We start from the raw sequence: 27,292 nt of genomic DNA on the forward strand, positions 1-27,292 counted from the left end.
CTTGCCAAACAAACCTAACACGATTCTTGCCAAAGGCAGGCCAGGTGATTAGATACAAGGATGGGGTTGATTCTTGCTAAAACTAGACTTTTCAGTTCCATTAGAGACCTCCATGGCACCTCCAGGACTAGAAGGCAGATCCCTCCTCTTACCCCATCTCCACCCGTTGTCTCTCTCCCAGAGAGGTGGGTCTCACTTCACCGTGAGCTTCCCAAGTGGCATAACTGTTCTTTTACTTTCTCACCTGCAACCAAGGACCTGGGACCCCTGTCCTTCCACTTCACTTGTGGTGGTGGGGGTTGATTGAGATGACAGATGGAAAAGAGCTTTGCAAAGTGCCCTGTGAAGGTAGAAGATTCTACAGGCTGCCCTTTTGGCTGGCTCCCAGGCACAGTCCGTTGGGGAGTGCCCGTTACATGAAGATGTAGTTAGTTACCATCCCCTGGGTGAGCAGACCAGTTGGTGGGAGCTGGCCGGGTTAGGGGGAGGGTGATGCCAAGGAGGCTGTTGCCATGGTGACTTGGTGGTAGCCCTTCCCAACCTCCCTTAACTGAACCCCTGCAGCCAGGTTTCCAAAGCACTGCTTTCCAGCACATTGGAAAGCTATTTCCACCTCTGTGAAACCTGGATCGTGTCTGACAGCTGAAACCCAGCCTCTCAGAAGACCCCAGAAAGTCCTTCATCAAGCCAAGCCTGGGGAGTGAGACTCTGGCTTCCCAGAGCAGACAGGCAAGCCTGGCTGCATCTGTGAGGATGTGCAGTGACACAGAGCCAGCTGTGGGGAGTGACATGCGGCGAGTGCTCCTTTCTTTGTTTCTCTCTGATTTATCCCAGTTGTGCTCATAAAGGTGATTTGATTTTGTGGTCATTTTAAACAATGAGCAGTTCAGTCTTATTCGCCCCATGATTACAGCTCAGCTTCTGACTGTAATTGATGTTAGCCAGGCTGGCTAATGTAATATCTTATGAAGATTGGCTCATTAATTGACTGTAGAGATGTCACCCACACACTGGAGGTATTAACAGTCACAGGCCTTAGGTAGTGCTGACTCAGCAATGGCGGGACTGCAGATTTCTGTTCCTTCTGTTAGGATGAAGTCCCAACAGTGGGATTACTAGGTTATAGGGTACAGATATCTTTATGGGTCTTGATGTGTTTTGCTAAATATTTTACCCAAATGTTGTACCAGATTTTAATGTTACTAGCCATTTACGAATGTTCTCACTTGCCTACTGTCCTACCAGCATTTGATTTATTAACTCCATTTTGGGGGGCTAATTTATAACTATAAAATGGTATACTATTGCCTTACATTGCATTTGGGGGGTTTGAGTGGTTTATTTTGCATATCTTTGATTACTAATCTATTACTAACTATTTAATATGTTGGTTTATTATTTGTTTTTCCTCCTATGTATTGTCTGTTTATATCCTTGGCTCCTTTCTGCTGAGGTTTTTTGTTTGTTTGTTTGTTTGTTTTAGCAGCTTTATTGTCACCAAGGAGCCACAGGGACACAGGGACATGCATAGACACAGTTCCCAGTCAAGAGCGAGATAGCTCACCCCCTCAGGACTCTGCTGTGGAAGGTTGTGGAGAGAGGCCAGGAAGGAGGTCAGGAAGGTCATTTTTGAGAGCTCAGCTGCATGCATTCATTAAGTCCTTTTTTTATTTTTTTTGAGAAGGAGTCTCGCTCTGTTGCCCAGGCTGGAGTGCAGTGGCACGGCCTCAGCTCACTGCAACCTCCGCCTCCTGGGTTCCTGCCTCAGCCTCCTGAGTAGCTGGGACTACAGGCACCCACCACCATGCCTGGCTAATTTTTTGTATTTATAGTAGAGATGGGGTTTCACCGTATTAACCAGGATGGTCTCGATCTCCTGACCTCTTGATCTGCCTGCCTCGGCCTCCCAAAGTGCTGGGATTACAGGCGTGAACCACCGTGCCCGGCCATCTATTCCTTTGTTTGAGAAAAAGAAGAGACAGTTCCATTTTCTCTAATCCTTAACTCTGGTGTCTGGACGAGTGGCTGCAGAGTGGATGCAGAGATGAGCACAGTGTGATGCTGCCCTCAGGTTGCTGATGATCTCAAGGAGGCTGCACCAGCGTCTCCCTGCCGACATGAGCTGCTCGTGCTGGTGCCACGTGAGTGGTGCTACTTGCAAGTGTATTGGGGGCCCAGAGGACAGAAAGATCCATGTGGGCTGAGGCAGTCAGGGTGTGGGGGATGGTCCTGAAGAATGGGTAAGATTTAGCCAGAAGGAGAGACCTGAAAGCCTTGCTAGGTGGGGGAAAGTGTCCGCCAAGCACTGGGGACAGGAACTTTTACGGTGTTTGTGGGACAATGAGGAGGTGAATCAGGCTGGAGCACATGGTTCCCATGGGAGCTGGGGCCACTCTAGGAGAGGGAGGAACAGTGGCTCATGCTATGAGCAACCTGGGCCAGGCCAGGTGCAGGTTACCCTGAGTGGGCACAGAAGGCTTTCTGGTGGTGGGAGCATGAGAAGACAGAGTGGGTACACTCTGCAGCGAGGCCGAGCCGGTGCTCTTGGCTCGCAGGTTCTGCATCCAGTGATACTGGCTGCTGGGCACTGTCAGGCTGTATAACTGGTCTGGGGCATGCTCTGTAGGCTGGTCTTGGTAGAGCCTGAAACTGCCCCATCTGGCTACATAGCCCTAAAGACAACACCTAGCAACATGGAGTGACAGGGACGTGCAGTCTTCTTGAACTTAAATTGGATTAGTGATTGTGTGTTAATGGGTTCCTGTCTGTTGGGTATGTCACACAGGAAAAAAAGGCTGGGTAACATTTCTCTGTGTGTTGATCATTTCCTTATTTATAAAGTAAGTCTGTAGAGCTTAGTCTAAGAGGAGACCACTCTACACTGTTGCTGTTTTCTGAGCATTTCTGCATCATCTGTAGGAGCCTTAATTTCATATACTGCCTGGTGTTTGTCTTGGAGGGTTTCTTGTGGGTAGGTCTCATCTCCTTAGTGAGACAGCAAGCTCTGAGGATAGGGAAGTAGCAGGCTTCTTCCCAGAATCCCAGCAGGGCAGGACCACAGGGTGTGGACACCGTAAGTGGTCAGGGTACCCCTGTTGCTTGGTTATGAGCCATCTTCCAAGTATTTCATCCTTCAACTTCACTGAACTCCCCTGAGGCTGGAAGCGTGAAGTGCTAGGGTGGACCGTGAGCCAGGGAGCTTGGGTTCACATCCAGCTCTGCCGTCCTCTCACTGTGCAGCCTTGAGCCGGTCATTTTACTCTCCTGTGCCTCAGTTTCCCCAGCTGTACAATGAGACAGCCATTGAAAATGGAGGTAAGGATATTTCAGATTCTTTTCCATGTTCATGCTTTCTTCACATACTCCTGTGACTTTCTAGGGATGTGAATCCTAGCCCTGTGACTAGATATACTGAAATGTCCCAGGGGATAGGGAAGAGGACCTTTGTCCCCTCTGCACCTTCCTTCTGCTCTGCCTGCATCCACAGATGCTAAGCTGGCGCCAGTTCAAGGTATTCTGTGCAAGGAATGCCCAGGCCAGACCTGCCTCTCCCATTTGGTACAGAAAATAGATCTTAATGATGATGTGGAAGATTCAGAGTGCTCACATACCCAAAATGCCTTTCCATGACCACCATGTCCTGCTTAATGGGGTATTTGGGGAGCCCGCAGAGCCTGAGCTGATGCCACCTGGCACTTGCTTCATAAGAAGCAGGGACAGTGAGAGCTTAGGGTCTATTTGGGAGCCTAGTGTCCATGCTGTGAAGATGTTCTGTGATGCACGGAGTGACTCAGAGGAGAGTATTCCAGGCAGAGCTGTTGGGTGGGGGTCCAGGGTGGGAATCTGAGGTATCCTTCAGATGAACTCTTATTTTATACAACGTCATCCGATGCAAACAACTCTCTCTGGAGCCAGTGACTTAGTGCCGGCTTTCCCACATAGTTCTGGCAGCGCCAAGCCATTATTATGCACCATGGCAATAATCATCACCATGATAATAACAACAGTCCATTTGTTCAGTCTCTTAACTTGGAAATAAATAAGACAGCTGATCCAGTGTGAGCTCCAGCTCTAGTCTATCTGCCCCATCATCACTTAATAGCGATCATGGAGCCCCTGTGTGCACACAGCGCCCTGCCCAGCACTCGAGATATTAAATCCACCTAGAAGCAGAGTATAATAATGCTGACCCCGCAGGGATGTTCCAAGAATTAATTCCTGTGGGCTCTCCATTCCGCTTTTCTCCAACACATTCAATCTTAGGAACCCAAGAGTTGGTGACATTTATCCCATGAATTAAAACATTCTGCTGTTGCCCCTGGAACTCTTCATTACAATCCTGAGTCAATCAATGGCAGAGAGGAATACTATTTATTAGTTAAGTGGCTGCTATTGAATTCTTAATTCAAGTGGCTTTTAATTCAGTGTTTTCCTTGCTGCCCTTCATTTTGCCCTTGCTCATACAAATTTGCCCATTAAAGCCTGGTGTGGGGCCATGCTGATGCCTTTTATCTTGATTTTGTTGTGTTTTATTTTCTGGAGAATGGTTTTCAGTGGAGGAGAAGGCAAGACACTCGGAGTAGACAGGGAGGCCAGATCGCCAGGCCTAGGGCAGGCTTTGCTACCGTCTGCTGGGAGGAAGTGGGCGGGCTAGAAGGATCGAGGGCATCAAAATGGCTTTTCAGATAAGGTCTTACAGGGAACGTGGCCTTCACTGGTGTCTTGTGCTTTGGTTTTGTCAACTCGAAAACTTTACTACCAGTTCTTGCACCAGATATGAGTCACAGAGCTAGTAGGTGGGATGCATAGACCGTCTCCCTGACCGGAAGGGGGCTCTTGAGTGGTGGCTGATGCAGTCTGCCTTGATCTGCTGCATCTCCAGGAGGTTACCCAGTCTGATCACAGCCACTCCTTGGTGTAGCACATGTTGTTTTCAACAGCTTTACTGGGATATAACTGAATTACAGTAAATTGCACATGGTTAAAGTGGACAATTTGATAAGTTTAGACTTATGCATACACCTATGACATCATCACCACATCAAAATAATAGACATTCCTTCACCCCAAAAGTTTCCTGTGTCCCCTTGTGATCATACCCTCCCACTCCTAGTACCCAGGTGGAAGGGGACGCTCAGTGACAGATCTTCTCTGTCATTACAGATTATTTGCATTTTCTGGAATTTTATATAAATAGGCTTACACAGCATATAATCTTTTTATGCAGTTTATCTCACTCAACATAGTTATTTTGAGATTAATACAAGTTGTTGCATGTATCAATAGTTCATTCATTTTTATTACTGAGCCGTATTCCATGGTTGTTTATCCATTTACCTATTGATAGACATTTGGGCTGTTTCCAGTTTTGGGCTATTACAAATAAAGTTTCTATGAACATTCACGTACGAGTCTATGTGGATACGTTTTCATTTCTCTTGGACACATACCTAGGAAGGGAATGATTAGACTGTGTGGTAGTATATCTTTAACTCGTTACGAAACTGCCAAACTGCTTACCAAAATAGTTGTGCCATTTTCCATTCCTATCAGTGATATAGGAGAGTTCTAGTTGGTCTGTATCATCCTCGACATTGGTATTTGCAGTCTTGTTGTTTTCACCATTCTAATTGTTGTGGAGGGATATATCATTGTGGTTTTGATTTTCATGTCCTTTATAACTAATGACACAGAACATTTTTCATGTGCTTATTTGCCATTCTTATATATATATATTTTTTGGTAAAGTTCTGTTCAAATCTTCTGCCCATTTGAGGGACAGTTGTTTGATTTCTTATTGTTGAGCTTTGGGAGTTGTATACTCCAGATATGTGGGTTGCGTATTTCTCACCTTCTGCAGTTTATCTTTTCATTCTCTTCATGGTGTCTTACAAGGACCAAAGTTCTAAATTTTTATGAAGTCCAATTTTTCAGTTTTTTTCTCTTTTATGTACAGTGCAGTTTGTGTCATATCTAAGATATTATTGCCTAACTGAAGGTCAGAAAGATTTTTCTCTTGTTTTTGTACAAACATTCCATAGTTTTAGGTTTTAATTAAGTTTGAGTTTATTTTGTGTATGGTACAAGGTATATATTTAGCTTTTTTGCAAAAGAATATCTCATTGTTTCATCAAAATTTGTTGAAAAGTCTATCCTTTTCCCATTGAATTGCTTTTACACTCTTGTCAAAAATCAGTTGTTTGCAGCTGGGCACGGTGGCTCACGCCTGTAATCCCAGCACTTTGAGAGGCTGAGGTGAGCAGACTATTTTGCTCAGTAGTTCAAAGCCAGCCTGGGCAACATGGTGAAACCTCGTCTCTACTAAAAATACAAAAATTAGCCAGGTGTGGTGGCATGCGCCTGTAGTCCCAGCTACTTGGGAGGCTGAGGCCTGAGAATCGCTTGAACCTGGGAGGTAGAGGTTGCAGTGAGCTGAGATCGTGCCACTGCACTCCACCCTGGGCAACAGAGCAAGACTCAGTGTCCAAAAACAAAAACAAAAAAAAACCGGCCAGGCACGGTGGCTCACACCTGTAATCCCAGCACTTTGGGAGGCTGAGGTGGGTGGATCACCTGAGGTCAGGAGTATGAGACCAGCCTGGCCAACATAGCAAAACCCATCTCTACTAAAAATACAAAATTAGTGGAGCGTGGTAGTGTGCGCCTGTAGTCCCAGTTACTTAGAAGGCTGAGGCAGGGAGAATTGCTTGAACCTGGGAGGCGGAGGTTGCAGTGAGCCAAGATCATGCCATTATACTCCAGCCTGAGTGACAGAGCGAGACTCCGTCTCAAAAAAAAGAAAAAAAAAAACAAAAAGTGTGCTGGGATTTTGATTGGGATTGCATTGAATCTGCAGATCAATTTGGGGGATAATTGACATATCAGCAGTCTTCCAACCTATGAACATGGTGTATCTCTCCATTTATTTAGATCTTTAATTTTCTGGCACTATTTATAGTTCTTAAAACAGATTTTGCACATCTATTGTATTTATTACTGAGCATTTCATATACTTTGGTGTTATTGTCAGTAGCTTTTCTTATTTCAATTTCCTATTGTTGCTAGTAAGTAGGAATACAATTAATATTTATATATTGATCTTACACGTCGCAAACGTGGTACAACTCTCTTACTAGTTCTAGTAGCTTTTGGGGAATTTCACTGTATTTTCTACATAGATAATCATGGTGTCTGTGAATAAGGGCAGTCTTACTTCTGCTCCAATCTAGATGCTTTTTACTTCTTTTCTCATTGCAGTTGCTAGAACATTCAGGACAATGTCGAATAGGAGTAGTTAGAGTGGATAGCCTTGACTTTTTTTCTGATCTTAGAAGAAAAACATTCAGTTGTTCATCATTAAATATGATGTTAGCTATAGGTTTGTTTGTACATGTTAGTAGGTTGAAGAAGTTTCTTTCTATTCCAAGCTTACTTTTGTTTTCTGTTTTTTTTCCCCTAGAGATGGGGTCTTGCTCTGTCACTCAGGCTGGAGTACAGTGGTGCAATCATAGCTCACTGTAGCCTTGAACTCCTGGGCTCAAGTGATCCTCCTGCCTCAGCCTCTTACGTAGGTGGGATTATAGGTGCAAGCTACCATGTCCAGCTGATATTTATTGATACTTTTTTTTTCTTAATCAGAAATGGATGTTTGATTTTGTCAAATGCTTTTTGGATGATCCTAGTTTTTTTTGTTTTTGTTTTTGTTTTTCAGCTTGTTAATATGATGCCTTACACTGATTTTCAAATGTTAAACCAACCTTTCAATCCTGAGATAAATACCACTTAGTCATGATATTTTATCCTTTCAAAATATTGTCAAATTCTATTTGCTGAAATTTCATTTACAATTTCTGTATCTTGTTCACGAAGGATATTAGTCTGTAGTTTTCTTTTCTTGTAATGTTTTTGTCTGGCTTTGGTATCAGGGTAATGCTGCCTCATGGAGTGAGTTGGGAAATATTCCCTTCCCTTCAGTTTTCCAGAAGAGTTCATGTAGAATTAGTATAATTTCTTCTTTAAATGGTAGAATTTACCATTTAGACTAGTGAAGCCAGCTGGGTCTAAAATTTTCTTTATGGAAAAGTTTTTAACTACATATTTAATTACCTTAATGATATATGGCTTTAAAGGCTATCTCTTTATTGTTTAGTTTTTGGTTCCAGTTTTTCAAAGCTCTGTTATTGGGTATATAGTAGTTTCCAATTGTTATGTCCTCCTCCTGATGAATTGATCCTTTTATCATTATGAAGTTTTCTCTTTATTCCTGGTAATGTTTTTACTCTGAAATCTACTTTGTCTGACACTAATATAACTAGTCTAGCTTTCTTTTCATTAGTATTAGCTTGGTATATATTTTTGATCCTTTTATTTTCATATTTTTTATATTTAAAGTAGGTTTCAGTTTATAGTTGGGTCTTTCTTTATACCCAATCTAACAACCTGTGCCGTTTTTGGTTTTTTTTGTTTTTTGTTTTTTTGTCTTTGAGACAGAGTCTCGCTCTGTCACCCAGGCTGGAGTGCAGTGGCCGGATCTCAGCTCACTGCAAGCTCCGCCTCCTGGGTTTACGCCATTCTCCTGCCTCAGCCTCCTCAGTAGCTGGGACTACAGCCGCCCGCCACCTCGCCCGACTAGTTTTTTGTATTTTTTAGTAGAGACGGGGTTTCATCGTATTAGCCAGGATGGTCTCGATTTCCTGACCTCGTGATCCGCCTGTCTCAGCCTCCCAAAGTGCTGGGATTACAGGCTTGAGCCACCGCGCCCGGCCCAACCTGTGCCTTTTAATTATAATGTTTAGACCACTTATGTTTAATGTGATTATCATCTTTCTATTTGTTTTCTATTCATCTCATCTCTTATTTGTTCAATTTTTCCTCTTTTTCTGCCTTCTTTTGGACCAAATATTTTTGTGATTCCCTTTTATCTCCTTTGTTAACTACCTGTATTTCCTATATTTGTTTTACCAGTATTACCTCAGGTTGCTCTCAGGTTTATAATACGTATCTGTAATGTCAAAGTCTACTTTCAAATGATATTATACTGCTTCGTGAATAGTATACAAACCTTACAATAGTACATTTTCATTTCTTTCCTTTTGACCTTAATGATAATGTCGTCATACATTTTACGTTTACATATGTTATAAACCCCATATTATATTGTTATTATTTTTGTATAATTCTCTTTTAAAATACAGATATAAATGCAAATGCCATTTCTAAAGCTATCATTGCTTTGTCTAGATCCATATTTCCACCTGGCATCATTTTCATTGTGCTTGAAGAATGCCCTTTAGCACTTCTTATAATATGGGCCTTCTGGCTATTATTTTTTTTTTTAGCTTTTGTATGTATGAAAAAGTCTTTATTTTACCCTTGCTTTAGAAAGGCATTTTCACTGTGTAGAAAATTCCAGGTTGACAATTTTTTCTTTCAGTATTTTAAAGATACTGCTCCCCTGTCTTTTTGCCTACATTATTTTGTATGAGAAATCTGCTGTAATCCCTGTACTTTTTTCTGCATGTAATGTGTCTTCCCCTCCACTCACCCTGGTTGCTTTTAAGATTATGTCTTTATTATTGGTTTCGAACAATTTGATTATGACATGTCTTGGTATGCTTTCTTCATATTTCTTATGTTTCTGTTTTCTTGAGCTTCTTGGAACTGTGGGTTTATAGTTTTTTAAAAAAATCAAGTTTAGTAACATTTTGGCTATTCTCTTTTCAAACACTTTTTTCCTGTCCTCCAACTCTCTCCTTTCCTCTGGAGACTTTAATTACACATAGAACAAGCTGCTTGAAATTGTCCCCACAGTGCACTTTTGCTCTGTACATTTTTAAAACTCTTTTTTTCTCTGTGTGTTTCTTTTTGGATAGCCTCTATTACTATGTATTCAAATTCCTTATTCTCTTTTGGAAAATAGGGGAGGGTGGAGGGAACAAAATCTTATCTGCTGTTATTGGATTCTATCCAGTGTATTTTCATCTGAAAAAGACAAAATTACAACACATCTGATTTAAAGATGTTAATTGGCTTTTATTTTCCATCTAGAATTGGGCGACACTTCATTCTACAAAATAGAATGAGTGTTCTGATGAGCTGAGCAGGAGTGGTTGGCTTTATAGACAGAAGGGCCCAGGAAAGAGAACCAAATAACAAAAGCAGATTGGTCATTTCAAAGTTACTTTTCTTGTAAAGGTTAAAGCAGAGAGGACTTTCTTATAATGCTGGCTAAAACTTCCCTATTTGGAGATTTGACTATTATCTCTCTCTCTCTCTCTCTCTCAATTTCTTGGAAGGTCAGATAAACAACTTTGTTTCAGCTTGGTGCTGTGGAACTTCAGTGTGAGTGACTCCATTTTGGTTTGGTCTGTTGGGCCTACTGCAGGAGCTCAGTCCAAACCAATGGCCTCTTAGAAATTTTATTTAACACATTCTAAATATTGTAGTTTTCATCTCTAGACGTTTTATTTAGTCTTTTTATATCTTACTTTTTATGTCTTAACTTTTTGAACTATGAAATACAGTTATAAGAACTTTTTCATTGTCTTTCTCTGCTAATTCTAAGTTCTGGGTCAGTTTGGATTGATTGGCTTTCTCTCCTTAATAGGGCCATATTTTACAGCTCCTTTGCATATCTGGTAATTTTGTATTGAATGTCAGACATTGTGAATTTTATCCTGTGTGCTGGACATGCTTGTATCCCTTTAAATTTTTTCTAGCTTTATTAAAGGGCTCAATTAAGATATTTGAAATAGTTTGACCCTGTTGGACCTTGTTCATAAGATTGTTAGGTGGGACTAGATTCATATGTAGTCTAGGACAGTATTAAGATCTTTCTCAGTACTTTAGCTCTGTGAATTGTGAGATTTTCAAGTCTGGCCAGTGGGAACAACATTATTCCTGATCCAAGTGAGCATCATAAACAAACCATAATAGGTTCATTGCCTGATGTGCATGGCAAGTCAGTACACTGAGATACCGGATTGCAGCAGGGAAAGGTTTAATCATAGGGCTGCTGAATGAGGAGATGGGCAGAAACCTCAAATCTACCTCCCCAAGAAGTTTAGGACTAGGATTTTTAAGGGCTTTGGAATGGGCTGAAGTGTGGAGATTGTTGATTGGTCAAAGAACGCTGGGTGAAGTTGAAGCGGTATCCTTGTCTGGCGTAAATACACGGGGTTGGTTGTCTTGCATCAAGAAGATTAACGACATGGACACACATACACATGGAGTGGGTTAAGGAGCGGAACGTTTAATAAGCAGAAGAAAGGAGAGAGGAGGGTAGTTCCCTCTCTCTTGTGAGAGAGGTGTCCGAAAAAGGGAAGAGTGGCGACCGCAGCAGATTTTATAGGCAGGCTTGAGGAGGCAGAGCCTGATTTACATAGGGCCCACAGATTGGTTCAACCATGTGTGATGTTTACATAGCGCAGCGGGGGTGGGAGAAGGCTGATCACCCCACTCTGATCTTATTATGCAAATAGGCTTTCCACTTGGCCAGGGCCATCTTGTCTGCTCCTTACTATACACGTGGCTGGCAAGGGAGAAGGGAAGATGGAGCCGCCATTTAGAACTTGCCTATTCCGGGGTAGTATTTTGCTGCCGGCAATCATGCATGTAAGCTTCCAGCTTTCTTATCTATGTCTGCAACTTGATTTTACAGGCTGCTATTTGTTAGAAAATGGTTTGGGGGCTGCTTTTCATTAAAAAGCAAAACCTTACCAAGAACTCCCATACCCTCATTATCTGCCTAAGTAATTTCTTCTTAACTCCTCTATCAGAGTCATGGGACAAGGTGATGAAGAAATTGTATTCTCATGAGATTCACTTCTTCTATGGGGGTCTTCAAGCTGGTTGGCATTAGGTGTTTTGCTGGAATTTAGGATCTAAAAAACAACTTAAGCAATTTCTGAGATCCTACTTATTGGAATAATGGGGGTGCAAGTGGTCAGTATCTAGTGCTACTGTGACTTTCAGTTACAAGGAAGTAGGTCAAAGCACAGCCTGACTAATGCTTAATTATAACTGTATTTCTGTCCAGAATTCTTGTTAACCCTATGAGGGTTACTTCAGTACTATTTCTTTTACCCCTTTTTGGGTGGTTCTTTTCCTGGCTTTGGGTATTTTCCTGACATGTTTGCACTAATCAGTACTCTGATGATGACTTGAGGGGAGCCCTCTACAGATCTTTGAAGTTCTTTCTCTCTCTTCTCTATGGTGCTCTGTCCTATGAACTTTAACTGCCTTGATCTCTCTGGACGCTCAACTCTGTCTCTTCAACTCAGGAAGAATGCTAGTGCCTCAGTTCCCCCTTCCTGCTCTGTGGCCTACACACTCTCTCAAGGCTATAGTTTGGGCAATTGAGCTCACATTATTTTTTCTCATCTCTCAGGCGTCACTGTCTTTCAGTGCCTCATGTCTGGTGTCTTGAAAACTGTTGTTTCACCTATATTGTCTAGTATTTTTATTTTTCCAGGCGCGAGGGTAAATCCAGTCTTTGTTTCTCTACCTTGGCTGAAAGCCAGGGTCTGCCCTGGATGTTTATTTTTTTAAGTATTTTTAAAGGTATTTATTTTACCTTGACTAGATCCCTGGCACATGAGGGATTTTTTTTCTTTTTCTCTCTTGTTTTCAACCCCTATTCCACCATAACCCCATCAGTTTTGGAGCCCTGGAAGGCTCTGTCTATTCACCCATACAAATCTGAGTGAATCCTATCCATCCCTAAAGGGCCAGCTCAGGGCACTGCTCCAGCAGCCTTTGCACTGCTGTAAGTCCAAGCACATCTGTTTCCCCTCCTCTCTACTCTGTAGGTCTATGCAGTCTTTTCAATATTGACTTTGTATATGTATGTTTTCCTCTAAACTGATGGATCGTTAAGGAAAACACTGGGGTTCATCATCTCCCTACATATCACCTTAAGAGGCAGTCACCTCAAATCTCTACATTCATCATAGAAACAGAAATTCCATTAATAAATGTCAGGGACTGCCTCCTTAACCTTGGTGCTCTATTTCCCTCCCACTTTCAGCATTCTGGCTTATTCCATGGGTGGAGGAGGAAGCCAGGTTGGCTTGGTGGGAGGGGAATGGCATCAGTGTGAGGTCATGCCACATCATCCAGAATGCCAGCTCCACACCACAGTGACACATTGCAGGATTGAGCAATGCAGCTGGAGGAAAGAGAGGGAGACCCGTGTCACTTAGACTACAAACAAAAGGGGGGCAAGTGCAAATACAAAGCAAGGACCTGGCGGGAAGTGGCAGGTACACCTGGGCGCATACCACCAGTGCCTGCAGGGAGTGAAGGCAGTGAGAGAGGAGCCATGCCCCATGAGGGATTTTTTTTTTTTAATTATTATTTAAGAATGAGGAAACTGAGGCCCAGGGAGAGGAAGTAACTTTTCCAATCACAAAAAAAGAGTCAGTGGCAAGAAGGAGAACTAAGATATCTTTAGGCCCAAATGTACTTGCCATTGTGTTTTACTGTCTGCACAAGTTATCCCAACTCACAGTACCTTCACAATGCACTATTCTCTCCATAGTGCTGTGAAGAACTGGAACCTGCAGGAAGGTGGATAAACTTTCCCCAAGCCACACAGGTAAAAACATGTTTCAATCCCTGGGATGAGTCCGAAGCCAGTAGTGCTTTATAACGCAGCCTCCCAGTAAGTGCTGGGAGTACTCCCAGTAAGTGCTGCTTTTTTCAATTCTTTTAAAAAGTTTTTTGTTCTTTCATTAATTTATTCTCTTAACAAACATTTATTGGCTGGGCGTGGTGGCTCAAGCCTGTAATCCCAGCACTTTGGGAGGCCGAGATGGGCGGATCGTGAGGTCAGGAGATCGAGACCATCCTGGCTAACACGGTGAAACCCCTCTCTACTAAAAAACACAAAAAAGTAGCCGGGTGAGGTGGCGGGCGCCTGTAGTCCCAGCTACTCGGGAGGCTGAGGCAGGAGAATGGCGTAAACCCGGGAGGTGGAACTTGCAGTGAGCTGAGATCCAGCCACTGCACCCCAGCCTGGGCGACAGAGCAAGACTCCGTCTCAAAAAAAAAAAAAAGAAAAAAAACAAACATTTATTGATTACCTTTTCTTTATCAGTCACAATATTAAGTGCTAGATGAAAATATGGGTAAAAACAAATGAAGTGGTGTCATTGTCTGGGGTAAATAACCAAGGTTTGTCATCTCACACCAGAGAAATTGAAGGCGCGGACACACAAGAAGTGAGTTTAAGAGCAGAGGTTTAATAGGCAAAAGAAAGAGAGAATAGCTCTCTCTCCTGCAGAGAGAGGGGCACCTAAGTGGGTCTTCCAGTTCCGTGGTGAAATGCATGGGGTTTTATGGACAAGCTTCAGGAGGTGGTGTCTGATTCACATAGGGCCCGAGAGATTGGTCAGAACAGGTGTGACATTTGCATAGTCCATGAAGAAACTGGCCATCCAACCCTGATCTTTTAGTATGCAGATGGGTTCTTTACCTGGCCAGCACCATATTGTCTGTTCCTTACTGTACACATGGTTGGCAAAGAAAAGGGAAGATGGAGCCACCATGTTGAACATGCCTAGCTCCAGGTAGCCTTTTCCTACTGGCACAGCTGCTGGCATTCACCCGTGCAAGATTCTAGCTTGCCTTTTCAGGCTGCAGCTTGATTTTTCAGGCTGCTCTTTGTTGGAAATGATTTGGGGGCTGCTTTTTGTTAAAAGGAAAGCCTTACTGAAGACTCTTTGACCCTCGCTATCTGCCTAAATCATTTCTTTTAAGATCCTGCATCACAAGTGTGGTCCTTACTTTCCAGGGTCCCTCCCCTAGTACGAATGTTAGAACTAAGACTACAAATAAATGCTATCAGCTATTTTATATGCTATAATAGGTTTGTTTGTTTTTTCAAACATTTTATTTTATATTTATTTCTGGGGGGACAGGTTCTTGCTCTGTCACCCAGGCTGGAGTGCAGTGGTGTAATCATGGCTCACTGTAGCCATAGCCTCGTGAGCTCAAGTGATTGTCACGCCCCATTCTCCTGAGTAGCCAGGACTACACAACCATGCTCAGCTAATTTATTTTTATTTGTATTTTTAGTAGAAACAAGGTCTTGCTATGTTGCTCAGACTGATCTTGAACTCCTGGGCTCAAGTGATCTTCCCACCTCACCCTCCCAAAGTGCTGGGATTATAGGCATGAGACACTATGCCTGGTCAGATATTTTACTTTTAAACATATGCCAAAGTTTAAGTTCAAGCAAATCACAAGAAAAGAAGCATTAGTGGGTTAATTCAGAGATTGTCTCCTATATAAAAATTTTATAGAAAAACAGGATGATTAAATAATCACTGTTAGACTGGATACAATAAAAAAAAAAAAAAAAAAAAAAAAAAAAGGATTGTTTCAAGATCATTAGATCCTGACTGACAGTCAGCTGAGTGGGTGGGTATCTGGCTTCCCAGAAGAGGTCTTAATCTCATTAAAGTTTATCAGAAAATTGCTTAAGCATTTTATCAACGCTAATTTCTTCCCAGAAAGAGGTTGGAAATTACATCATGCAAAAAGGTTCTGTCCCATTCCAAGTTTGGGACTGGGTTTTTTATTAAGTATGCGCACGTACCACAGTGGAGCAAGAGAGAGATCAGGTCAGTTCCACCATGAGGATAACAGTTAGTGATAACTAGCATCATTTGAGTGTTATATGGCAGGCACTGTTCCCTTCACTTGAGAGAGATTAACTCACTAATGCTCACATAATGCTGTTAGGTAGGGGCTTTTCTTACCCCTTTTCTACGGTGGAGGAAAGTAAGGCACAGAGAGCTTAACTTGTTCAAAGTCTCCCAGCTAGAATGTAGCAGAAAGATCAGGAGGGTATCACAAGGAAGATGGGTGGCTCTGTTCCCCAAGGGGATGATAGGGAGGAAAATATTCTGGGAAGACTGGACCCCCAACCCCATTCTATGCTATGAAGCTGTGCTTGTTTTCAGAGATGTGGGGGATTCTGGATCAGTGGAACCACTTGACCCCCACACATGTCACTGGGGAAATCCATCTGGGCTTATGCCTGGGTTTTAGAGGGTGGCTGACTCAAGTCCCAGCTGTGTTTCTAGACCATGTGTTCTGGTATGGACAAAGTGGAGACTCCTCTTCACCTAACAGCTTTCAGACATATAAGCAAAACTTCCAGCCAAGGCAAAAACACATTAGCTCTGCCAGCCATGGACAGGTGACTGGAGTGGTTTCCAGGGGCATTTTCGCTCCAGCCTTAGTGTTCCATCTTATTTTGTTTGCTTCCTCCTTTGTTCAACATGTTTCTGCATTGCCTTTAAACTCCACAGAGGGAGTGTTGAAAGTGGTGGTAAGAAGAGTCTTGCTATTGTAGTGTAAATAAAAGTAAAGATGATAAAGTTTTACAGGGCTATGTACAAATTGATAGTTGGTGCAGTATTACTTCAGACACAGGAAGAGCCTTTCAGAATCTAACCTGTTAGAAATTACAAGAGCTTCTGTGTGAAAATTTAAAGAGAACGTTTAAAAAATAATATTTCTTATGTCACCTATAAAATTCCACTAACCCCAATACAACTATTATATTATTTTTACATATTATCTCTTCTAAATGTAATACATGCTGGGAGTGTTATCTGTGGTGTATGCCTACTATTTTGTATTCTGCTTGTTTTCAATGACCAGTGGATCATAAACATTTTTCATGTTTCTGCATAATTATCATTTTAATGGCCACATAATATTCCATTGTGCAGAGGTACTGTAATTTATTAAACCATTCCCCTTAATGTTAGCCATTTATGTGTTTTCAGTTTGGGGCTTTTATAGATAACACTGCAGTGAGCATCTTCTTGCAAATAGCTTTTTGCTGCTGTTGAATTTCCATAGGAATAATTCCTAATAGAGGCATTACTAGTAAAGGACACAGACATGTATATGGCTCTTTCTCTATATTGCTGAATTGCTTTGCAAAAATATTATTTAATACAGTGCCATCACTCTGGAATGAATCTGCTAGCTTTTTCTGCACTTCAACAGCAGTTAGCAAAAACTTTTTTTTTTCTAATTTGACAGATAAAACAGTATTTCAACTGGCTTTAATTTACGTTCCTTTGTTTACTAGTGAAGATTACTATTTCTCCATGTATTTGTTTATATTGTATATAATTTTCTATGAATTATCTGTTTATCTGTTATGGTCTTGGTGTTTTTATAAATTTAAATGCACTCTTTGTAGGTGATAACTATTAATCATTTTTGTTTATTCAAATACTTTGTTGTCCTTTTTAATTTTTAATTTAATTTTAATTTCCATACATAATATAAATTATGTTATGTATGGAAATTGTCAATCTCAATCTGTGAGTACTTCTTATTTTTCTGAAGAAGAGAGAGTAATTCTTTTATGTATCTTTTGAGTGTTTTAAATGCCTTTCATTTAATCATTTATTCATCATCAAGTTACCAGGTACCTTTTGTGGGGCAGATAGTCTTCTAGGTTCTGAGAATCTAAAATTTTCATCTTCTTGGAGGTTACATTTTAATGAGAAGAGAAACAATAAGCAAAAATATAACTAATATACAAGGTAGCAATAAATCATATAAAGAAAAAGATAAAGCATAGCAGAGGACAAACAATGACCAGGAAAAGATTTAGTGTTCAGGAAAGGCCACTGACAAAGTGACATTTGCGATAGGGAAGACAGGGAGGGCCAATATCAAAAGGTATCATTCGAGCAGACTTGGATGAGATGACAGAGGGAACAGAAAGCGCAAAGGCCCTGAGATGGAAACATATGTGGCATGCTGAGTGTATTAGTTTGTTCTCACACTGCTATAAAGAACTGCCTGAGACTGGGTAATTTGTAGAGAAGAGAGGTTTAATTGACTCAGAGTTTGTATAGCTGCAAATAAAGACATAGCTGAGACTGGGTAATTTATAAAGGAAGAGGTTTAATGGACTCACAGTTCCATATGGCTGGAGAGGTCTCAGAATCATGGCAGAAGGTGAAGGAGGAGCAAAGTCACGTCTTACATGGTGGCAGGCAAGAGAGCTTGTGCAGGGGAACTCCTATTTATAAAACCATAAGATTTCCTGAGACTTATTCACTACCACAAGAACAGTACGAGGGAACCTCCCCCATGATTCAATTATCTCCACCTGGCCCCACCCTTGACACATGGGGATTGTTACAATTCAAGGTGAGATTTGGGTGAGGACACAGCCAAACCATATCAGCACCTCTTCACAGGGCAGCAGGTGAGAGAATGAATGCAGGAAGAACTATCAAACACTTATAAAACCAGCAGACCTCAGATCTCATGAGAACTCACTGTCATGAGAACAACATAGGGGAAACTATCCCCATGATCCAGTTACCTCTGCCTGGTCTCTCCCTTGACTTGTGCGGATTATGGGGATTAAATTCAAGATGAGATTTGGGTGGGGACACAAAGCCTAACCATATCACTGAGAAACAGGGAAAGCCATGTGTGTGGAGTGAAGCAGAAGAGGTGGAGAATTGGAGAAAACAAGGTTGTTACCAGATGGTATGGGGCCAAGGACACGGATTTAATCTGAGAGAGATAGCAAGCCACTAAGTTGAGAGGGCATGAAACAGACATCTGATTTACAGTTTAACTAGATATTTTTATATTTGAATCATTTTGGCAGATTTAGCTCTCCAGGTATGTAATCACATCATATACAGGAGATATTTTTGTGTCTTCTTTTACAGTATTTATTTCCCTTGTGCTGTCTTTATCTTTCTTGTTGTTTTTAAAAACTTTCCAGACAATGTTAATAATATTTTTATTAATGATTTCAATGACAACAATGACAGTAGGCATATTTGTATATTCTGAATATAGAGGAATTATTGCTAATTTAAATATGGATGCTCTATGCTGTTAACGGGAATTCTTTTTAATTCTAGTTCTTAAATTTTTATTAGGAATCGTTGTTGATTTCTATAAAATACCTGTCAAGTATGCATTAAAATTATAAGATGCTTTTTCTGCTTAGTGTCATGATGTGGTGTAGCATATTAATAGAACCCCTTATATGAGGCAATACTTGTTTGCAGCCCTGGGGTAATCCCACTTTGTTATGGTATAATTTTAGTGTATATATCATTGAATACATTGCTATTCTTTTATGAACTATCTGTTCTTATGGTCCACTCAGTCTAGCCCCCTCTATCCCTGACTTCGTCCTGCCCTGACTGTGGTTCAGAGAGCTGTGGGGGCATATAGGTGACCAGGCAGAGGCCAGGGTGTGTGTGCATGTGGTGGTTGTTAAGGGGGTGGGATGGGGGGTGTCAAAGCACCTGATGATGATTTCTCCAGCATCACAGTCTCAAGTATGATATGATGTCTCATCCTTTTAAATTTTAGTTTTTATCAAGATATGTATGCCTATAATTTAAAGAATCAGAGAGTTTAATTAAAGTTATTACAGAAAATAGCAGCCCTTTTCCCATCCTACCTCATTTTCCGTTTGTGAGAGACAACTACCTTTTTTCTTTTCTAGCTGTGTGTGTGTGTGTGTGTGTGTGTGTGTTTCAATTTCTGTTTTCTTTAACTCTAAGTAACAGGCTCATACAATTATTTGCCATTTTTCTATTTTAAACTTTATTATTAACTGACTTCCTACTATGGAAGATGACAGTTTAGCTCTCTTTACCCCATATTCACACTAGAAACACACTCCCAACATTCCCTCTTTATACCATAATTGTGATTAGATCCAAATTTAGTATTTACAGTATATTATTGTGAAAATGTACTTTGGTTACACCTGAGCTATATGATTCTGTTTAGGCACAATTTTTGTTTTCTGGAATTAATAATTGTTTTTGTTTGTATGTCTGATGCTTAGTTTTCTATGTATTTATTAATAATTCCATCCCTAACATTCTTTAATTCAATAAATACTGTCTCAATCTTTTCAAATACATCAGACAATCTGTCAGTTTCATCTCCTTGTTGAAATCTCTCTGGATATCTCTGACCATTTTTGTCTGATTGCTTTCTGGAGCACAGCTCTCAGCCTGGGCTCAACCAGCTCTAGCATTCTAGGAATTCCCCCTTCCTCTCTTTTGTTTGGATATCCTGTTTTCTGAATCTAAAATCTGTTCCTTTCTTGGATTGCTCCCTTGTTTTGATGGAGTGCATCCTCCAATACCTTTATGAAAAAAGATGCTTGAGATACTTTCTTCTTCTTTTCCTCTATTCCTTTAAAAAATATGTGTTTACCTTTGAACATATATACCATAGAAAAGTATGTAACATTCCTTTTTTCTTATTTTTTGGTGTCTTGATCTATTTTTTTATTCCAATAGGTTTTTAGGGGAACAGGTGGTGTTTGGATACATGGATAAGATCTTTAGTGGTGATTTCTGAGATTTTGGTGCACCTATCACCTGAGCAGTGTACAGTGTACCCAATGTGTAGTCTTTTATCCCTCACTCCCCTACCACCCTTCTCAAGTCCCCGAAGTCCATTGTATCATTCTTATGCCTTTGCATCCTCATAGCTTAGCTTCCACTTATAAGTGAGGATATACAATGTTTTGTTTTCCATTCCTGAGTTACTTCACTTACAATAACGGTCTCCAACTCCATCCAGGTTGCTGCGAATGCCATTTTTCAATTCCTTTTTTTGGCTGAATAGGATTCCATGCTATATATATACTTTTTTTTTTCCCCCACTTGTTGATTAATGGGCATTTGGGCTGGTTCCATATTTTTGCAATTGTGAATTGTGCTGCTATAAACATGCATGTGCAAGTGTCTTTTTCATATAATGACTCAGTAGTGGGATTGCTGGATCAGATGGTAGATCTACTTTTAGTTTTTTAAGGAATCTTCACACTGTTTTCCATAGTGGTTGTACTATTAATGGTTTACATTCCCACCAGCAGTGTAAAGATGTTCCTTTTCACCACATCCACATCAACATCTATTGTTTTTTGATTTTTTAAATTATGGCCCTTCTTGTAGGAGTAAGGTGGTATTGCATCATAGTTTTGATTTGCATTTCCCTATAATTAGTGATGTTGAGTATTTTTTCATGTTTGTTTGCTGTTTGTATATCTTCTTTTGCGAATTGTCTATTCATGTCCTTAGCCCGTTTTTTGATGGGATTGTTTTTTTCTTGCTGATTTATTTAAATTCCTTGTAGATTCTGCATAGTAGTCCTTTGTTGGATGCATAGTTTGCAAATACTTTCTCCCACTCTGTGGGTTGTCTGTTTACTCTTCTGATTATTTCTTTTTTTGTACAGATGCTTCTTAGTTTAATTAAGTCCCATATATAGTTATAATTAAGTCCTGCCTCAGCCTCCCGAGTAGCTGGGAATACAGGCACCCGCCACCACGCCCAGCTAATTTTTTGTATTTTTAGTAGAGACGGGGTTTCACTGTGTTAGCAAGGATGGTCTCGATCTCCTGACCTTGTGATCCACCCGCCTTGGCCTCCATCTGTTTGTTTTTGTTGTGTTTGCTTTTGGGTTCTTGGTCATGAATTCTTTGCCTAAGCCAATGTCTGAAAGAGTTTTTGTGATGTTATCTTCTAGAATTTTTATGGTTTCAAGTCTTAGATTTAAGTCTTCAGTGCATCTTGAGTTGATTTTTGTACAAGCTGAGAGAGGAGGATCCAGTTTCAATCATCTACATGTGACTTGCCAATTATCTCAGCATCATTTGTTGAATAGGGTGTCCTTTTCCCACTTTATGTTTTTGTTTGCTTTGTCAAAGATCAGTTGCCTGTAAGTATTTGGCTTTATTCCTGGGTTCTCTATTCTGTTCCATTGGTCTAGGTGCCTATTTTTATACCAGTACCATGCTGTTTTGGTGACTATGACCTTATAGTACAGTTTGAATTTGGGTAATGCGATGCCTCCAGATTTGTTCTTTTTGCTTAGTATTGCTTTGGCTATGTGACCTCTTTTTTAGTTCCTTATGAATTTTAGGATTGTTTTTTCTAGTTCTGTGAAAAATGATGATAGTATTTTGATGGGAGTTTCACTGAATTTGTAGATTGCTTTTGGCAGTCATGGTCATTTTCACAATATTGATTCTACCCATCCATGAGTATGGGATGTGTTTCCATTTGTTTGTGTTGTCTATGATTTCTTTCAGCAGTGTTTTGCAGTTTTTCTTGTAGAGGTCTTTCATCTCTTTGGTTAGGTATATTCTTGAGTATTTTATTTTATTTTTTGCAGCTTTTGTAAAAGGTTTTGAGTTCTTGATTTGATTCTCAACTTGGTCACTGTTGTTGTACAGCAGTGCTATTGATTTGTATACAAGATTCATTTTGTATCCTGAAACTGCTGAAATCATTTGTCAGATCTAGGAGGTTTTTTTTCTGTTGGGGGTAGAGAGTCTTGCTCTGTCACCCAGGCTGGAGTGCAGTGGCATGATCTCGGCTCACTGCCACCTCCACCTCCTGGGTTCAAACAACACTTGTTCCTCAGCCTTCCAAGTAGCTGAGATTATAGGCATGTACCACCATGCCCAACTAATTTTTTACATTTTTAGTGGAGATGGGGTTTTGCTATGTTCTCCAGGCTGGTCTTGAACTCTGTCCTCAAGCGATCCACCTGCCTCGGCCTCCCGAAGTGTTAGGATTACAGGCATGAGCCACCACACCCAGCCAGATCTAGGAGCTTTTTGGACAAGTCTTTAGGGTTTTCTAGGTGTAGGATCATACCATCAGTGAACAGCAACTGTTTGACTGCCTCTTTACTGATTTCGATACCCTTTATGTCTTTCTCTTGTCTGCTTGCTCTGGCTAGGACTTCCAGTACTATGTTGAACAGAAGGGCTGAAAGTGGGTATTCTTGTCTTGTTCCAGTTCTCAGGGAAAATGGTCTCAACTTTTCCCTGTTCAGTATAATATTGAATATGCATTTGTCATAGATGGCTTTTATTACCTTAAGCTATGTCCTTCTATGCTGATTTTGCTGAGGGTTTTAGTCATAAAGGGATGCTAGATATTATCAAATACTTTTTCTGTGACTATTGAGATGATCATGCAATTGTCGTTTTTGATTCTGTTTATGTGGTGTATCACATTTATTGATTTGTGTATATTAAACCATCCCTGCATCCCAGGTATGAAACCTACTCAATCATGGTGTACTATCTTTTTTATATTCTGCTGTTGGAATTGGTTAGCTGCTACTTTGTTCAGGACTTTTGCATCTATATTAATCCAAGATATTGTTCTGTAGTTTTCTCTTTTTGTTACGTCCTTTCCTGGTTTTGGTGTTAGGGTGATACTGGCTTTACAGGATGATTTACGGAGGATTCCCTTTTTCTCTTGCAATAGTTTCAATAGGATTGGTACCAATTCTTTTAATGTCTGAGAGAATTCAGCTGTGAATCCATCTGGTGCTGGACTTTTTTGTTAACAATTTTTTATTACCATTTCAATCTCACTGCTTGTTATCGGTCTCTTCAGAGTTTCTATTTCTTCCTGGTTTAACTTAGGAGGATTGTATACTTCCAGGATTTTATCCGTTTCCTCTAGGTTTTCTAGTTTGTGCACACAAACATGTTCATAGTAGCCTTGAATGATCTTTTGTATTTCTGTGGTATCAGTTTTAATATCTTCTGTTTCATTTCTAATTGAGCTTATTTAGATTTTCTCTCTTCTTTTCTTGGTTAATCTTGCTAATAGTCTATCAATTTTGTTTATCTTTTCAAAGAGCAAGCTTTTAGTTTCATTTATCTTTTGTATTTTTTTAATGTCATTTAGTTCTGCTCTAATCTTGGTTATTTCTTTTCTTCTGCTGGGTTTGGGTTTGGTTTCTTGTTTTTCTAGTTCCTTGAGATATGACCTTAGATTGTCGATAGTCTTTCAGACTTTTTGATGTAGGCATTTAATGCAATGAACTTTCCTCTTAGCACTGCTTTTGCTGTATCCCAGAGGTTTTGATAGGTTGTGTCACTATTATTGTTCAGTTCAAAGAATTTTTAAATTTCTATCTTGATTTCATTGTTTAACCAATGATCATTCAGGAGCAGATTATTTAATTTCCATGTCTGTGTATAGTTTTGAGGGTTCCTTTTGGAGTTGATTGCCAATTTTATTCCACTGTGGTCTGAGAGAGTACTTGATATAATTTCTGTTTTCTTAAATTTATTGAGATGTGTTTTATGGCCTATTATATGGTTTATCTTGGAGAATGTTCCATGTGCTGATGAATGCAATGCATATTCTGCAGTTGTTGGGTAGAACGTTCTATAAATATCTGTTAAGTCCATTTGTTCTAGGGTATAGTTTAAGTGCATTGTTTCTTTGTTGACTTTCTGTCTTGAAGACCTGTGTAATGCTGTCAGTGGAGTATTGAAGTCCCCCACTATTATTGTGTTGCCATCTATTTCATTTCTTAGATCTAGTAGTAATTGTTTTATAAATTTGGAAGTTGCATATATATTTAGGATTGTGCTCCTTTCCTGTTTAACTAGTCCTTTTGTCATTATATCTTGTCCTTCTTTGTCTTTTTTTAACTGTTGTTGCTTTAAAGGCTGTCTTGTCTGATATGAGAGTAGCTACTCCTGCTCATTTTTGGTGTCCACTTGCATGGAGTATCTTTTTCCACCCCTTTACCTTGAGTTTATGTGAGTCTTTATGTGTTAGGTGAGTCTCTTGAAGACAGCAGATACTTGGTTGGTGAATTCTTATCCATTCTGCCATTCTGGATCTTTTAAGTGGAGCATTTAGACCATTTACATTCAATGTTAATGTTAAGATGTGAGGTGCTACTCTATTCATCATGCTAGTTGCAGTCTGAATATCTTGTTTTTTATTTCATTGTGTTGTTGTTTTACAGACCCTAAGATTTATGCTTTAAGGAGGTTCTATTTTGGTGTATTTCAAGGTTTTTGTGTCAAGATTTAGAACTCCTTTGAGCAGTTCTTGTAGTGCTGGCTTGGATTGGTGAATTCTCTCAGCATTTGTTTGTCTGAAAAAGACTTTATTTTTTCCTTCATTTATGAAGCTTAGTTTTTCTGGATATAAAATTCTTGGCTGATCATTATTTTGTTAAGGAATCTAAAGATAGGACCTCAATCCCTTCTAGCCTGTAGGCTTTCTGCTGAGAAATCTATGGTTAATCTGATAGATTTTCTTTTATAGGTTACCTGATGCTTTTGCCTCACAGCTATTAAGATTATTTTCTTCATCCTGACTTTAGATAACCTGATGACTATGTGCCTAGGTGATGATCTTTTTGTGATGAATTGTCTGGGTGTTCTTTGAGCTTCTTGTATTTGTATGTAAGGCCAGGAATGTTTCACTTGATTATTCTTTCAAATAAGCTTTCCAAACTTTTAGACTTCTCTTCTTCCTCAGGAACACCAATTATCCTTAGGTTCTGTAATTTAACATAATTCTAAAGTTGTAGGAGGCTTTGTTCATTTAATTTTTTTTTCTTTGTTGGATTGGGTTAATTCAAAAGCCTTATCTTTGAGCTCTGAAGTTCTTTCTTCTACTTATTTGATTCTATTGTTGAAAGTTTCCAGCGTATTTTGCATTTCTCTGAGTGTGTCTTTCATTTCCAGAGGTTGTGATTGTTTTTTATTTATGCTATCTATTTTGCTGGAGTTTTTTGTCTATATCTTATATTGTTTTTAAAATTTCTTTAAATTGGTTTTCACCATTCTCTGGTGCCTCCTTGAGTAGCTTAATAATCAACCTTCTCTATTCTTTTTTTTGGAAATTCAGAGATTTCTTCTTGGTTTGGATCCATTGCTGGTGAGCTAGTGTGATATTTTAGGGATGTTCAACAACCTTGTTTTGTCATATTACCAGAATTGTTTTTCTGGTTTCTTATCATTTGGGTAGACAATGTCAGGGGAAAGATCTGGGGCTTAAGGGCTGCTGTTCAGATTTGTTTGTCCCACAGAGTGATCCCTTGATGTGGTGCTCTTCCTCTTCCCCTAGGGATGAGGCCTCCTGAGAGCCAGACTACAGTGATTGTTATTGCTCTTTTGGGTCTAGCCATCCAGCAGACCTACCAGGTTCTGAGCTGGTACTAGAGAGTGTCTGCAAAGAGTCCTGTGGTGTGATTCATCTCCAGGTCTGTCAGTCGTGGATACAAGCACCTACTCCAGTGGAGGTAGCAGGGGAGTGAAGTGGACTTTGTTAGGGTCCTTGGTTGTAGTTTTGTTTAGTGCACTGGCTTTCTCGAATACTGATTGTGCTAGCAGTTGGTTGGCCTCTAGCCGGGAGGTGGTGCTTTCAAGGGAGCATCAGCTGATACAAGCTTGCCTAAGGTTTCCTGGATATGTATTCGGGTTTCTTAGGTGATGCGCAGGGTTATAGAGTACCCAAGAGATTATTTCTTTTGTCTTCAGTTACCAGGGAGGGTAAAGAAAGACTATCAAGTCGGGGAGGAATTAGGTGTTTCTGAGCTCAGACTCTCCTTGAGTGGGGCTTGCTGCAGCCACTGTGGGGGATGAGGGGTAGTTCTCAGGCCAATGGAGTTATTTTTCCAGAGGGATTATGGCTGCCACTGCTCCTATGTCATACAGGTCATCAGGGAAGTGGGAGAAAGCCATCAGTGACAGGCTTCACCAAGCTCCCACACAGCCAGCAAGGCCAATCTCACTCCTACCATGCCCCACCAACAGCACCAAACTGGTATCCAGGCAGCAGGTGAGTGGGGCTGAAATCTTGCCCCAGGCTACAAGCCTCCCTGCTGAGAAACAGGCAGGGCTTTCAGGCCCCACCCCTCCCCTCCTGCCACAGCTTCTGTGCTGGTATCTGCACTTCCTGTTCACACCTCACTCCCATTCTGCCCAGGAAAACTTCGCATTCAGTTGAAATTATTAAAAAGTTCAGCTGGAAGTTTCCTTCTTCCTGTGATCCTTCCCCAATTCCACTGGCAGCCTTCCCCAAGGACCCCTGTGAGATAAAGTCAGAAATGGCTTCCCTGGGGACGAGGAGCGCCTACAGAGATCTTCCTGCTGCTTCTACTTTCATATTTCATTCAGCTCTCTCAATTTATTTCAGCTCTAGGTAAGGTTTACTCCTTCTCCCATGATCTGGATTTTCAGGTTCCCCAGTTAGGATGTGTGTTCAGAGGCAGACTTTCCCCCTCACACACTTTGGGCACTCACAGTTTTTGGGCTGTCTCACAGAGTTTGCAGCTGCAAGCTGCTTCCTTCAAAGGGCCTTTGAATTCTTTTGGTTTTCCTGGTATGTTCCTGTGGTAGTTCTTGAGGCAAAAGTTCACAGTGTGAGTCTTCACATGCTGTTCTGTCCATCCGAGTGGGAGCTGCAAGTTAGTC

The 27,292-nt window shown here is 40.6% G+C and overlaps 1 protein-coding gene and 1 pseudogene across 5 annotated transcripts in view; one reads left to right on the plus strand and one right to left on the minus strand.

Annotated features, from left to right (window-relative positions):
- The window catches only part of ZBTB7C (zinc finger and BTB domain containing 7C), a 310,798-nt gene that overhangs the window by 72,173 nt on the left and 211,333 nt on the right, over nucleotides 1–27,292 (plus strand). The window lies entirely within an intron of this gene.
- Nucleotides 12,993–13,538, minus strand: LOC126941498 (uncharacterized protein C18orf12-like; annotated as a pseudogene).

The sequence above is a fragment of the Macaca thibetana genome, chromosome 18 (assembly GCF_024542745.1).
Source record: "Macaca thibetana thibetana isolate TM-01 chromosome 18, ASM2454274v1, whole genome shotgun sequence".
NCBI lineage: Eukaryota > Metazoa > Chordata > Mammalia > Primates > Cercopithecidae > Macaca > Macaca thibetana.